This window comes from Mastomys coucha, unplaced genomic scaffold (genome assembly GCF_008632895.1).
Source record: "Mastomys coucha isolate ucsf_1 unplaced genomic scaffold, UCSF_Mcou_1 pScaffold4, whole genome shotgun sequence".
Classification (NCBI taxonomy): domain Eukaryota; kingdom Metazoa; phylum Chordata; class Mammalia; order Rodentia; family Muridae; genus Mastomys; species Mastomys coucha.
In genome coordinates this window covers 41,480,766-41,494,765 of record NW_022196910.1, presented here as the reverse complement: position 1 = coordinate 41,494,765, position 14,000 = coordinate 41,480,766, and the positions used below count along the sequence as shown (strand labels likewise).

At 34.8% G+C, this 14,000-nt stretch overlaps 1 protein-coding gene and 1 non-coding gene across 5 annotated transcripts in view; one reads left to right on the top strand and one right to left on the bottom strand.

The window, feature by feature from the left end:
- The window catches only part of Trhde (thyrotropin releasing hormone degrading enzyme), a 392,302-nt gene that overhangs the window by 351,514 nt on the left and 26,788 nt on the right, over positions 1-14,000 (top strand). The window lies entirely within an intron of this gene.
- On the bottom strand, positions 8,140-8,246 carry LOC116076650. The gene has a single exon (XR_004113049.1). It is a non-coding gene; the product is annotated as a U6 spliceosomal RNA (small nuclear RNA).

The following is a 14,000-nucleotide window of genomic DNA, read 5'->3' as shown; positions in this document are numbered from 1 at the left end:
TTATAACACAGAAACATTTATTCAAAATGAAAATAAGGACATGTGTCATATATACACAATAAAAAAGAATGAACAATAATAGTATTAACAAATTATAATCTTTATTTCTGTATGCTTCGTTTTTACCTTGTTTCCTATTGATGTATTTATTATATACTTATTGGCTATAAATATATGTGTTTGACAGCACTGTATTATCATAATTTCCCAAAGAGCACTCAGGCTTAGCATCCACATTTAAAAATTAAAATAATTGGGAAAAATCCCCTAATTTTAAAAATAATCATTGGCCTGAAAAACCTTATTAAACAAGTTTTTATATCAGATGGTAGCTAGAAATCAAATACAAGTGATCTCAAAATTAATAGTGCATAGTTCTATTAATGGTATAGTGTGACAGTGGTGTTCAATAAATTTTTAGTTTACTTTTCTGAAAAAAAAAGGGGAGCAAAAGAGAAGGGGTGGACATGCAAAAGGAAGAGATTCATGTTTAGAAGGGGCTCTTTCTCTCCCCTGATATATAAAGCTATCTTAATTAGACTGGCTCGGATCAGGGGCAGCAGTGTCTCTGTACCAGAGTAAAAAGCAGGAAACTAGGATTCCAAATGGTACACACAGGATGCTGCTGACTAGTTTAATAAATATACTCATTTTCACTCACAAGCTTTTGTAATCTATTATTCCCATAATTCCTTTATAAATGGAAGTTTATGCATAAGTGGTCAGCTCATTTTGGCTTTGGTAATTCTGCCTTTATTTATGGTAAAAGTCATTAAGTTGGAGGCAAACGTCTTATGACTCTTTTGACAATTTCTTCATTATTTTTATGATCTCTGAGTTGCTTTCTTTTGTGTTGAGGCAAATTTGCTAAATGGAACTTATTCCATTTACTAAGATTTGCTTAAGCAACTGTGTGATATGCCCACTATTGGTCTACTGAAGCAAGGGAACATGAACTCCACTGAGTTAGTGTATGTAAAGATTCAATGTGCTCTCTCAATTATTGCTGTGGCATCTTAAGAGTAGACCAACAAAACAAAAGATAGTTGACAGTTGTGCTAGGCTTAGCTTTCTTCTTTTTCAACATAATATTTTTTATTGATTATTTGAAAATTTCACACAATATGCCCTAGTTCCATTCACTCCCTATGCCCCTCACATCTACCTACCACCCTTGTGACCTCCCTGCCTATTCCATCATCCCAGACACACACAAAAAGAAAGACCACAAGTCTAATTTGTATTATCTATATTCTCCCTGGATCATGGTCAAATCCCTGGGCTCAGCCCCTTAAAGAAAACTGGTTTAATATTGTACTTTTCATTCACTAGATTTTTGTCATGTGTTATTCTTATAATTCCTTTATAAATGGAAGTTCATGCATACATGGTCAGCTCATTTTGGTTTTGATAATTCTGCCTTTGTTCATGGTACAAATGATTAAGTTGTAGCCAAACATTTTATAATTCTTCTGATAGTTTCTTCTCCACCCACACCCCTACCAGAAGTCATCAATTGTGGAGAACTATACTTCAACTTCTTTATCACAATTTTTGATAGTTCTTTTCGATGGTTTTCTACATAGGCTGCTATTTTGGGGGAGTGGTGGGGGGTAGGAATAGGTAATATCACCCAAAATAAAAGTTAACTTTCTTAAATGAACAGAAAAGGGGAAAACAGGCGTGAGGTGCTTAGTCAGCTTTCTTTCCCCACACTTTGTTTGATTGCTTACCTGGAACCTTTAGGGTAATTTGTAAGAAAATATCTAAGTAAGGAGCACAGGGAGTCACATAAATAAGATCTGGAACAAGTCGAAGGTGTGTGTTTATTCTGAAAGCCCAGAACAATGAATCCAGAAGTCGTGAGGTTCACATATCCTAGGGGGCGCTGCAGAGCTTTTGCAGCATCTTGACACATTAGGCAGATTAGATGGGCAAATCAGAGCCACTGGAATCAGACAAATGGAACAGATGTGAATGTCAGTGCAAGGAGGATAATGGAAACAGAAAGTGCCATGAATAGCTGGAGATAATGGCAGCAGAGAGAAAAATTCAGGACTTAACATGGGTGATAAATTGAATGAGTCGACATTCTGATTCCTTTTAAAATATTCAAATGCTACAATGTGTCGAATTGTAATGGTGATGTCATGCATAAAAATGGATTGAGTTACATTCAGGTCTTGTTAGGTTGCAATTTGCAGGCTAAGTTCAGCCGGGTGCCACAGTTCAAAGAGACAAATTTCCAAGCCTTCAGTAGAGAACAATACAAATGATAAAAAAGATCTTGAAAATATGAACTAGGGGAGAGTTCCTAAGACCTGGAAATTTCACACCTAAAAATAAAATAAAGAAAAAAAAATAAGAAAGACCAGTCTTTTTAATATTAATATATTACAAACATAAACCAGAGATAGAAAGCAGTTTCTCTCATTTGCTGATAAATAGATAAGAGATAGAAGTTTCACTGAATTAAGTATAGAGCATACCCTGCTACTACAGATTAATTTCTACTTGACAGTCTGTGCTAGCGTGCATGGAGTTTATACCATTGGCCACATAGCAATCATAAATTTTTTCAGTAATAGATTTAAGCTAAATAGAAATTGCATGTGTGCCCACACTATTTTTTTTTTCAAATAGCATTAGAGGCCACAACACAAGCTTTAATCTCACTCTGAGTGTGATGATGGTTAGTTCACATTAACACTGTTGGAGTACACAGTCCATACAGTGTAAGGCAATCTAGTAAATCCCCTCTATAATACATATTCCCTTGATGTCTCTTTTCCTGTAGAGAATCTGAGAAAGGCTCAGATATCTTCATATGAAAGGTTTACTCAGTAGATGGCATTACCCTTTTCCAACATGTAAAATAGAGACTGACACCTTACCTCTAATTTAAAAACATACTTTAAAATGGGGCTGGGGAAATAGCTCAGTCAATGGAGGACTTTTCAAGCACATGGATTCTATTCATCGAATCTTTATGTGTGATAACATCTTTCTATAATCCCAGTACTGGAGAAACTATGATCTGTGTGATTCTTTGGAAATTACTGGTCAACCAACCTAGCTTATATGGTGAGCTCTGGTAAAGTAAGAGGCTTTGTCTCAAAAACCAAGGTGGGCAGCTCCTGAGCAACAACACCTCATGTTATTCTCTGGCTTCCATAGACACACAGACACACAAAAACACATCAGACACATATACACAGACACACATATACACACACATATGCACATATACATACAAACAAACATATATACACACACATACATACACAAAGAGACATATACATGCACACACACATACGCATACATGAGTGTGGGGCCTGTATATCTGGGCCTGTGTCTCTCTCCTGCTGAGGCCAATGGCTGAGGCTCTCTGCTGCTGATACCTGTGGCAGGGTGTGTTAGTAAAAAAGGAGGCAATGTATAAATGAGATATTTTATTATAGGAAAGAGAAAATAGGCTGGTCATTTAGAGAGAAAGAAAGGAGAGGAAGGAGAAAAGAGAAGGAAAGAGAGAAAGGAAAGAAGGAAGCAAGAGAAGAAAACAGGGCAAGAGAGAGGGAGAGAAGCCAAGAGAGGAAAGAGGTCAAGAGAAGAACAAAGAGCAAGAGAGGGGAGGAAAAGGTCAAGAGAAGAACAAAGAGCAAGAGAGAAGAGGAGGGAGTGAACAGCCCTTTATATTGTATGGGGCATGGCTATCTGTGGGGCTATGTCTGGCTGTGGTCAGATGACTGGAGGTAGGGTCCAGCTAGAATGCTGGGAGCTTGGGGCATTGTCTACCTGATAGAGCACACATCTCCTGCGGGAGCAGCTGTGAGAGGTTGTGACTGAAACAGGAGCCAAAGACTCAGGAGTTATAGCCAAACTCCTTCCACCACCTGCAGGCAGAAACTGCCCACTGGGGCTCCAGGGTTCTAGGCCTGTTACTTAACTGAGCCTAAATTGCCTGAATAGACCACTGCTCTACACATGTGTATCTATACATAATGCACAAATGTACTCTCACATACAAAGTCATACCCTTTCCATAGACAAATTCTATTGAACTGGAATGACTTTAAAATTCCTTTTGAAAAAAGAAAGAAAGAAAGAGAGGAAGAAAGAAAGAAAGGAACTAGAGAAGCCTCTCTGAAATTTTGTGAGGTTAATTCAGAAACTTCACTACTTCTGTAATTATTCATAATGTCACTAATATGTTATTAATATTGGTCATCAATCTACATTTACTTTACCTTTAATGCTTGTCACATTTCAGAGACTGCCAGACTTTGTGTAAAATCTTACTTTTAATTATGCCCAAGCAAAATACAGGTCCTGTAGAAGTTTTGCAACTTGTCAAGATGATCGGTAGAAGGATGGGGCTACCTGCTCCTTTCAGCCTCTTTCTTACTCCTACTACATTTGTTGCTTTGTAGATCAAATTGCCATAAATAATTTTTCAAAAATGGTTTAAGCATTGAAAAACTAAAAGCAGTACAATGTATGTTAAGTTCTGTCTGCAGTAGCAGATATAAGTAACTGGATGAAGAGTTGGTAGCTCTAAGCTTCAACAGGCAGCATCCACAGATGAGGGCCTCAGTTTTACTGGGTACCACATCTGTACATTGTGGGTCTAGTTGGTAGAGTATGGTCTAATAGTGTGTATATATAAGACGATCCCAAGTAATGGTAGTGCAGTAGCTCTGGGAGATACACTGTAAATTGCTGGTGTAAGCAAAGAGAAGTCCCCAGAGTAAAGGACATTTGTGATCAGACTGAAGTTATTCCACTTAGAAACCCTTGGCAAACTCCCTTAGCTTCATGGTCAGATAATCTGATGCCAATAATCTATCTGATCAACCACTCAGGCTAGAAGAGGTCAGTAAGAGAATGTCCTCCAACCTTCAGGCACCCAACTTTCAGATGAAATAAAGACAAACAAACAAAACAACAAAACAAAACAAAAACAGTCTTTGTCATAATATGCCTCTGTGTGATGGTTAATGTGAATTTTAAATGGTGAAATCAGAGATAGTGACATTTATTGAATGTGTTCAGGGTTAAGCCTATATTTTTTAAGTTTGGGGTTTACAAAAGGTGATAGAGAAAAAAATACTATCAAAGTTATTATAAATTAGGAACAAGAGAACATTTATTCTTTTCCATTTCTTTAAAAAACATTGCCCATCTAGGTCTCCACATAAATATTACTTTTCCTTTCTTCTTCATGACAATTTGATGCCCTTTATGACACATGGAACCCCATTAGTCATACCTTATTATTTCTCATACTACAAACATAGAAACTTATGCCATTTATCTCTCTATTTCACAACTGTCCACCAGTTCTTGAGATTTACTAAAATATAAATATGAAAGGAAAAAGGACTCTTTGTATTATACTTTAAATAAATTGATTTTAACATTTTGGGGGGGCTGAGGAGATGGTTCAGTTGTTAAGAGCACTGACTATTCTTTCAGAGGGCCCAAGAAAATCCTGAAAACCCACATGATAGCTCACAACTCTCTGAATCTCCAGTTCTAGGGGATCTGGCACCCATGCACAGACATTCAGGCAGAACACCCATGCATATAAAAACAAAGGTATGTTTAAGAAAAATCCTGTATATTATCTACCTCTAAAACAAGGACTCACTTTATCTTACAGTCCATGAGATTTAGGAACTTCTGGTCCTGTTCCTTTAGGACATATCATATATTGTACTAAATATACTTATCATATATTGTACCAAACATTACATTCATAGATTTGAAGGTTTTCTCTAGTCAGACTGTTTAGCCAGAACAGTGTGAGCTTAGCAACATACCTGTTTTGTAGAAGAGTGAATAGAACAGGGAGTTTAGATATAGAATGATAAGCACATGGCTGCCCTGACCACCAGAGAACTGAGTTAAGGAATTACAGTTTGCCCCTGGTTTTACACTGATAAATGTGAGTTTTAGACAAGTCAATCAGACTCTTAGGATCTCAGCTATGCTTCTGAAGTGAGGAGGTTTCCCAAAGCCTCAGTGGTTATTTCAAATCTTTACACCTACTATGTGAATATAAACCATACATGTTCCTTATTCTAGCTTAATTATGGTACCATTTGGTCATTTAACACAAGGGTAGGTGTTGCTACACTCAGTAAGTGTATTTTGAGGAGCTCCTATTTGCTGGATACTCTGTTAGACTCTTGGAATATAGCAGTTTTCATTGGTTTGATGCTAGACTCTCTCACTTGGCCTGTATTGACAGTGCATGGTCCTATGTTATAAACCACAAAGTCTAATGGAGTATCTTAGCTACTTTTTAACTGCTACAACCAAACAATATGAACAAGGAAAGTTATAAAAAACAATATTTGAGACCCACATTTTCAGAAGGTGAGTATCCATGAACATCTTGGTGGGGATCGTGGCAGCAGGCAAGTAGGCACAGCACTGAGGTAGTAGCCAAGAGCTTACATCTTGATCCACATGTAGGTGGCAGAGATAGTTAAATGGAAATGGGGTGGCTTTTGGAGGGGGCAGAACCCACTTCCAGTGACATACCTCCTCCAAAAAGGCCAATCCTCATTCCACAAAATTCCTACCAATCAGGGACAAAGCATTCAAATACATGAGCCTATGGGGGTCATTATCATTTAAACTACTAGAGGTGGAGACCAAATTTCAAAAACAGTCACAGACAATTAAAATCAAAGCTCAAGCAAGTGTCACCAATGAGTGATCTATTACCTGTGAGAATCAAGACATTATTGTATAGTAATAAAACTATCAAAATTAATTTTAAAATGTTGTGATGAAAGCCAGTAGTCGAATGAAAGAGTTAAAAATTTCTGAGCATTATTGAGGAAGGAAAAGTGACAAAAATATTCTCTAAGCTCCAGCTCTGTGCCTCCATGTCCTGTGAAGTATGTTTAAGATGGCATACAACAATTTCTATCAATAGACATTTAAATAATTTCAAAGATTTAACTCACAGTATATTGTAAACATGCATCTCAAAATATGGTACCTTCAGACACTCCAAATGCAACCAGTAGACTCTAAAAAGCACATTTTCATTGTACTTATTATTAGACATTTAACAATATAATTGTTTTCTTTTTGGTGAACTTTTATTGTTTGAAAATTGAATGAAATGAATTTTGATCATAATCAGGCTCCTACTTCAACCAGACCAACCCCACCCTTCTGCATCTCTCCCAACTTTATGCATTATTTTATTTTATTTTATTTTTTATTTTTTTGGATTTCAAGACAGGGTTTCTCTGTAATGCTGGTCTTTCTTGAACTGTCTTTGTAAAAGCTGACCTTGAACTCACAGAGCTCTGCCTGTCTCTGCCTTCTGAGTGCTGGGATTAAAGTATGTGCCACCACGCCCAACTTTACTTTTTAAATAACCCCTGGATCCAACTTGTTATTCCTATTTACTGACTCAAGAGAGGTCATTCTCTGGAGGGAGAAGATCTAGCAGGGCCCTTATCCATAAAGAGAACTGACTTTTTTTTTTCTTGCTAAAGTCACCAACTGTTAATAACTCCATAGCAAATGATGTGGATTCATGTGCCTTTTCTCTTTCCGTGCCAGAATGTAGAGTCGCGTATACAGTCAGCCACAGCTGCTGTAAGTTCAGAATAGAAATATTCATGTCATGTCTACTGACTCTGTTTCCTTTTCTTAGGTCCTCCTAGACATCTGGTTCTTAAAAATATTTCTGCCTCTTCAAGATTCTCTCTCTCTCTCTCTCTCTCTCTCTCTCTCTCTTTCTCTCTGTGTGTCTGTGTATTTGTGTGTGTTAGTGTGTGTGTGTGGTGTGTTAATGTGTGTCTTATTTGTGCCCAAGTACTCTCCTGGCACTTATTCTCTGCAGTTTCATCAGTTGTGAATGTGCTAAGCACTATCCACTATGCACACCATCCAAATATGCTTCTCTGATGAGGTTCAAGATATGCACTAATTTATGTGTGTAGACGTATAAAATTAGAGGGTAATTTTGTACTGTGTATATTTAGAAAAATAATGTTCTGAGGCTTATAAGCTTCCCGACTATGGGTTCTTGGTCAGATTAATAGTAACACATAAGTGTATCATCCTATAGATCAGGTCTTTTTTTGTTTGTTTGTTTGTTTTTTTAAAAAAAATATGGCACGCTTCACAAATTTGTGTGTCATCCTTGTGCAGGGGCCATGCTAATCTTCTCTGTATCGTTCCAATTTTAGTATATGTGCTGCCGAAGCGAGCTCTAGATCAGGTCTTAAAGATAATCAGAGTGTGGCTAGCTATCCATTAACATTTATGCCACTACTGCAGTCATGGGAATATCCCATTCCAGTCATAACTGTAATTCACAGTATTCATATCTCAATATGGCTGTGGGTAACTTTCCTCCACAGCTTCCTATATTGAACATCCTAATATTAAAGATATCTATCAGGGAGAAAGGTTCCTGGCCATCTTGATTTCCCCTAGTTCTTTGATAGAAATATGTGATGTCTTCAGCAACAGGGTCTTGACATCAAGTATTGGTGAGCAACCCAGAGCCATGGGAATGATCTGCATTGTTCTGGGAATATTTAGGACACATCTAACTAACTACTTGAGGGATATGTTGGCACTGGGATTCAGAGTAGCCACAGATGCTATGTCATTCTTCCCTCTTCTCCAAGGCTTTAATTCTAATGTAATGACTCAGAAATGTATGAGCTTTTTATATTATAAATTTGTTTCAGTAAAAATCTAAAGCCTTTCCTAATTATAAAGACATAGTTTCATCTGTAGGTAGACACATATAAAGGAGTACTATGATTCTTTTCTGCAATGTGTGTGCCTTTGTGTGTGTGTATGTGTGTATTACATACACACACTCATGTACTTGTATGCATACATACAAATATTTTTTTAAATAATAAGAATACAAACTAGACAGTGATTCTTTAAAGCAATGTGAAGGAATTTTTCATGGTGTTCCCAACTTTTATGCCAAATACCACTATAATCAATGATCAAAATGACACTATATCATAGCATGGACCTTCCTTTAAGACCCCCAAGTCATATTTCACAAATATCATCACCAATATTTAAAATTCTCTTTGTCATTGCAGTGCCATGCCCCATTGGAAGATAAAACATAGGTGATAATTATTTTCTCTTTAGGTGGTAGAAGTAATAGAATCACTTTTATAAAATGAAAAAGTATTTTGGAACTTGGTTCTTGTGACATAATTCACAGGTTCTCTTACTCCTTAGGTCTGAATATATCACTTTTGAAGAATGCCAAATTATTGTACAGAAGAAATTGCTTTCATGAGAAATGAAAAGGATTATCTAAACAGGAAGCCCATGTAGCAGAGAGATGATCAAGAACAGGGATTGAAAGATAGCAACACTGAGTAGTTGGGCTTAACTGTGGTGTGATCATAGCCCTTGAAACTTAGTGCTCACTGGGTTCTTAAATTAGCTTTATTTCTCTACCTGTGTTCATGAAAATCATTATTTTTCATGTCATAAATTTATTTCAGTTAAAAATTGAAAGCCTTTCCTACTTATAAAGACATATCTACATCTGCAGATAGACGCATATAAAAAAGTACAATTTCTAAAAGCTGACATCCTGTAATTATGCAGGAACCTTATTATGATTCTTAATTTTGTCTTTATTCACTACCCTTTGAAATGTATAACTATTTGTGGTCTATTTTATATTACAAGATACGCAGCTCATACATTAATTTTAAATTGTCTATAATTTTCTTACTTGCATTTAAGTGTTTTACTTAGAACACTAATTTACCAAGTAGCTAATAGTGTTTTATAACTGAAGATATATCTTTTTACTTCCCAATGACCTCTATACTTTTATTCTTTAGCCACAATATCAGAATATTAGAAAATATTGCTTCAGTTATTTCTAAAGGGCTAGGAAGAATGATAATTTAAGCATGGTAATATTTTAAGTGAATTATATTCAACATCTTAAAACTGGGCTGTATTTTAGTCATTCTTTTTTCTTATGTGTGAAGTTGATCAATATCCTAAACAAAACTTTATCTGGTTGGTCTTGGCTTCATACCTTGTATATTATGGGACACACATCATAAAGAGCTGTGTGCATACTTCCTCCTCATTTAGTCTCAGTATGAAAATTGCACTTGAACATGGGTCTTTGCAGAGGTATTGATTGAAGTTGAAATAATGTTAATAATACATTGAGGAACACACGGGCTTCTTTGGGATGCATATTTCAAAAATGCTTTCCATTAACATTCCCCAGAGTGAAACTTTAGTACATCTTTTTTTTCCCCACTTGACTTATATGATCCATGAAAAACAAAAGGATGATTTCTCTCTTTCCTTCCTTGAACTTTGTGGCCTGAAATTTGATATCCCAGTGGCTAGGCATCCTGAGAAAGGTTGGCTGCAAAATGGAAACATATTGCCTTAGAATATGGGCATGACTATTGGACATTCACTCCATTGCATATCCAAGGCAGGATGTCACCAAAATCATGTTCTGTATTGATGCCTCATTATCAAGTTTTCCATTTTCCTAAGGCTAAGAATCACAATTATTATTATCGTACTTTATCCTGCTTTGTGACATCTCTGATATCATAGGGCCTGGTTCCCAAGTCTGTATTTGAGTAATGGGAATGTAATTAATAGTCAGTATGTTTAACTTTTACCTATGTTTCTAGAATCAAATATTTTTGCATGTTTTTCATACTTATAAATATACCACTCTAACTAGGAATAATATATATTATATATTAATAAGTTATATATTATGTAATTTATTTATTATAGTTCTTGACTAAGATATATATCTTAGAATATATATATATATGCATATGTATATGTATATATATTAAATATATTCTGAGTCTCTACCATGTTCTAGGCATCATGCTAGAATGGCACCAGGGATCCAACGATGAAGAGAATATCATGCCTCCAATCTTACCATACAATGGCCACATCTTCATCACATGCCACTTACCTAATGTCAACATAATGTCAACGTTCTCCCATAAAGACAACACAAGTAGAAAGTGAAGAAGAAATAACCAGGGGCAGTGTTGGTGAGGCTGTCTGCATTGCAGATCTTTAGCTGACCCCACATCCCCAGGAAAGATTCATATTAGTGATTCCAAGGAGAAAAAAATTACTGTAAACAATGATGTGCTTACAAAAAAAAAAAGTTTTCCTCATCAGCATCCTTTCTCAAGATTAGATTCTTGGAGCTCTTTAAATGTTTTGCTGATTGAGCAGAATCAAAGAACATAAGAGCATCCTTTAAAAGTTTTGCAAGATTTTTTTTCTCCCCAGTTAATCTGCTTGTTTTGGTTTTATTTGCTGCGTGAGCAAAAGTCTTATTTAACTCATTATGCATCCTCATCAGAGTTTAAGGGAACTGAGTTCTAAGATCAGAGTATATTAGCAAACAAGTACTTTGTAGCAGCTACATAGGTAGAAGAGAAATAATGTACAGAGCCCAGTTAGAATGCTGCTATGATTTCTTTTAGTCATTCTATCAATCTTTGCAAATACCAATAATCACTATCAGATAGCACATTTGTAAACACATAGAACTTCACAAAAAGGAGATATATGTACATCTCCTTTTCCATCTTTGGGATCACAGCAAAGGGCCACCTTCCCTTCTGAGGTGGAGAATTTAATAATTTTAATAATTTATTAATAAATTAATAATTGACTAAAAATTTAGCCTGTCACATAACATTTGAATGATTGACCAAGTTGAATATCAACTAATATGGTTGTATTTTTAGTCTACTTAAGAGGATAGTGGGATTATCAATAGGATTTATTATATTTTAAAATTCATATTTCTATTCATTTTCTTAGTCACTTTTTAAAATTTAGTCTGAATTTGTTAATTACTAGTTTTAATTTATAACTTAAAGGTAGAAATAAGTATTCCTATGTTTTCTTTTCTTAACATCTTGAGCTTTTTCTTGACATTTAACTTTTAAAAAATACATTACTAACCATGTATCCAGGCAAATACCCAATACTATTTATTCAAGGTGTTTTAATTTTTACAGAACTATACTTTTTGAAGGTGACTTGATTTAATTTAATTTTTCTTTATACTGTAATTGGTTTTTCTCCATATCTGACAATAGTAATTTTCTTATTTTGCTAGTATTGTTTGCTGAACATTAATTATACCAATGTCAGCCATAATACTATTGAATCCTCATGTCACTTATCAAAAATTTGCCTATTGATTAATTACAAAATAGTATTACTTAAGTAGCCTGTTTATTACAGAAACAAATAAATATAAAATAAATATAGCCCTACACAGATAACTGAGACAGCTATCTAGATGGACCTTATCATAGAAGTTATCATTTTTTACCTAGTAAAACCTGAATAACCAGTGCAAATATGTGTAGTTTCCTAAACATTCTTCCTCAGAGCAAGTAGATTATACTTATAGTTGCAGATACATTGATTAGGATCAGTACAATGACTGTTGACTATAACAAATAATTCTTATAGACTCTTTTTAATTTTTCCTCTTGTGAATATGGCCTATGATTGTTTGAAAATATATGATTTACTCTATGTCAAAATAAAAAAAATGAAAATAATTCACATTAGCTTTTTAATACAGTATAATATTTTAATCTCACTCTTATGACAAAATAGATATGAGTATTAAAATTGTTTAAAGCATATCTTAAAATATGTCAAAATAAAAAGATTACTATCTTTCAGCTCCCTGGTAGTAATGGCAGAATTAAAAACATGTACACATCCTGCCATGGTTGTTTGAAAAGTGACCTGTGAAGATGTCTTTCTAAATTACAAACCTTACTTGTAAGTATAGTCTTATTAGTAATGAGGTCTTTGCTCAGATGATAGTGTTAAAGGACTAAAGATAACATAATCCTAGATTGGAAAGACCCTCATCCAGTGAAGAGCCTTTTTATAAGACAGAATAGAAGGCACAAGACATAGGATTTGAGTTGTGTTAAAGCAGAGACAGATACTAAAGAGACTCTCTACTGAAGAGATATGGGCTTTGGTGCACCAGCAAAGCATGATAGAAACACGAGATAGGTTTCCCCTTAAAATGTACAGAGAGATCCAACCATTTTGTTCAGACTTTTACCACCAAGCTTATGTGAACGCTTCATGTAACCCCTCCCCACCAGAAAACTAATGCACATACCTCAGTTTCTATTCTTTAATTAAAACTTGCTATAAATTCAACATGATGTAGTGATCTTTTTTTTTCCTTTTCTGGTAGTATTCATAGTAGATATTCTGAATCAAACTTGACTTTATCTAATCTTTCTTAAAATTTTCTTGTTTCTTCATGTCACTCTCATAGGTCAAACAATTATGTAGAATTGCCAACTATAATATTATGTTTCCAGCCTAAATTTTAAAGATAACATTTGAAATGTAAATAAAAGAAATAACCAATAAAAATAAAAATGATAAGGATAAATTTTTTAAAGTAAACACAGGAGCCCTCAAAGTGTGTGAATAGAATAATCTATATAAATTTCTATAAAATTATTGCAGTGTCTACACGGGCTTATTTTCAGAATCTTTCAATTGTATATATTTAGACATAGTATGAAACCAATTAGCAAATATTGGTCATTGTTATTTAACTTTTAAATACAAACACTCTTTTTCTCCCAAATAAGCATCATTGGCACACAGTGTACTCACTGGTTGCTTATTGATTCCAAAGCCTGAAGAGCTGTAACTGGTCTAGGAAAAGGACACTGATGGATACTCATTTGCATTCCAAATATTTAAGTTACTCCAAAAAACAATGAACTTGTATGTTTTTCTCCATTATAGCATTTCAAATCAAGCAGACCATTCATGCTGGTCTCCATTTTTAAGAACATAAGTTGTTTGGTTTATTAACTTTATTTCTTTCATTTGAACTATATACTTTATAACTACTTTTTTTTTTTTTTTTTTTTTTTTTTTTTTTTTTT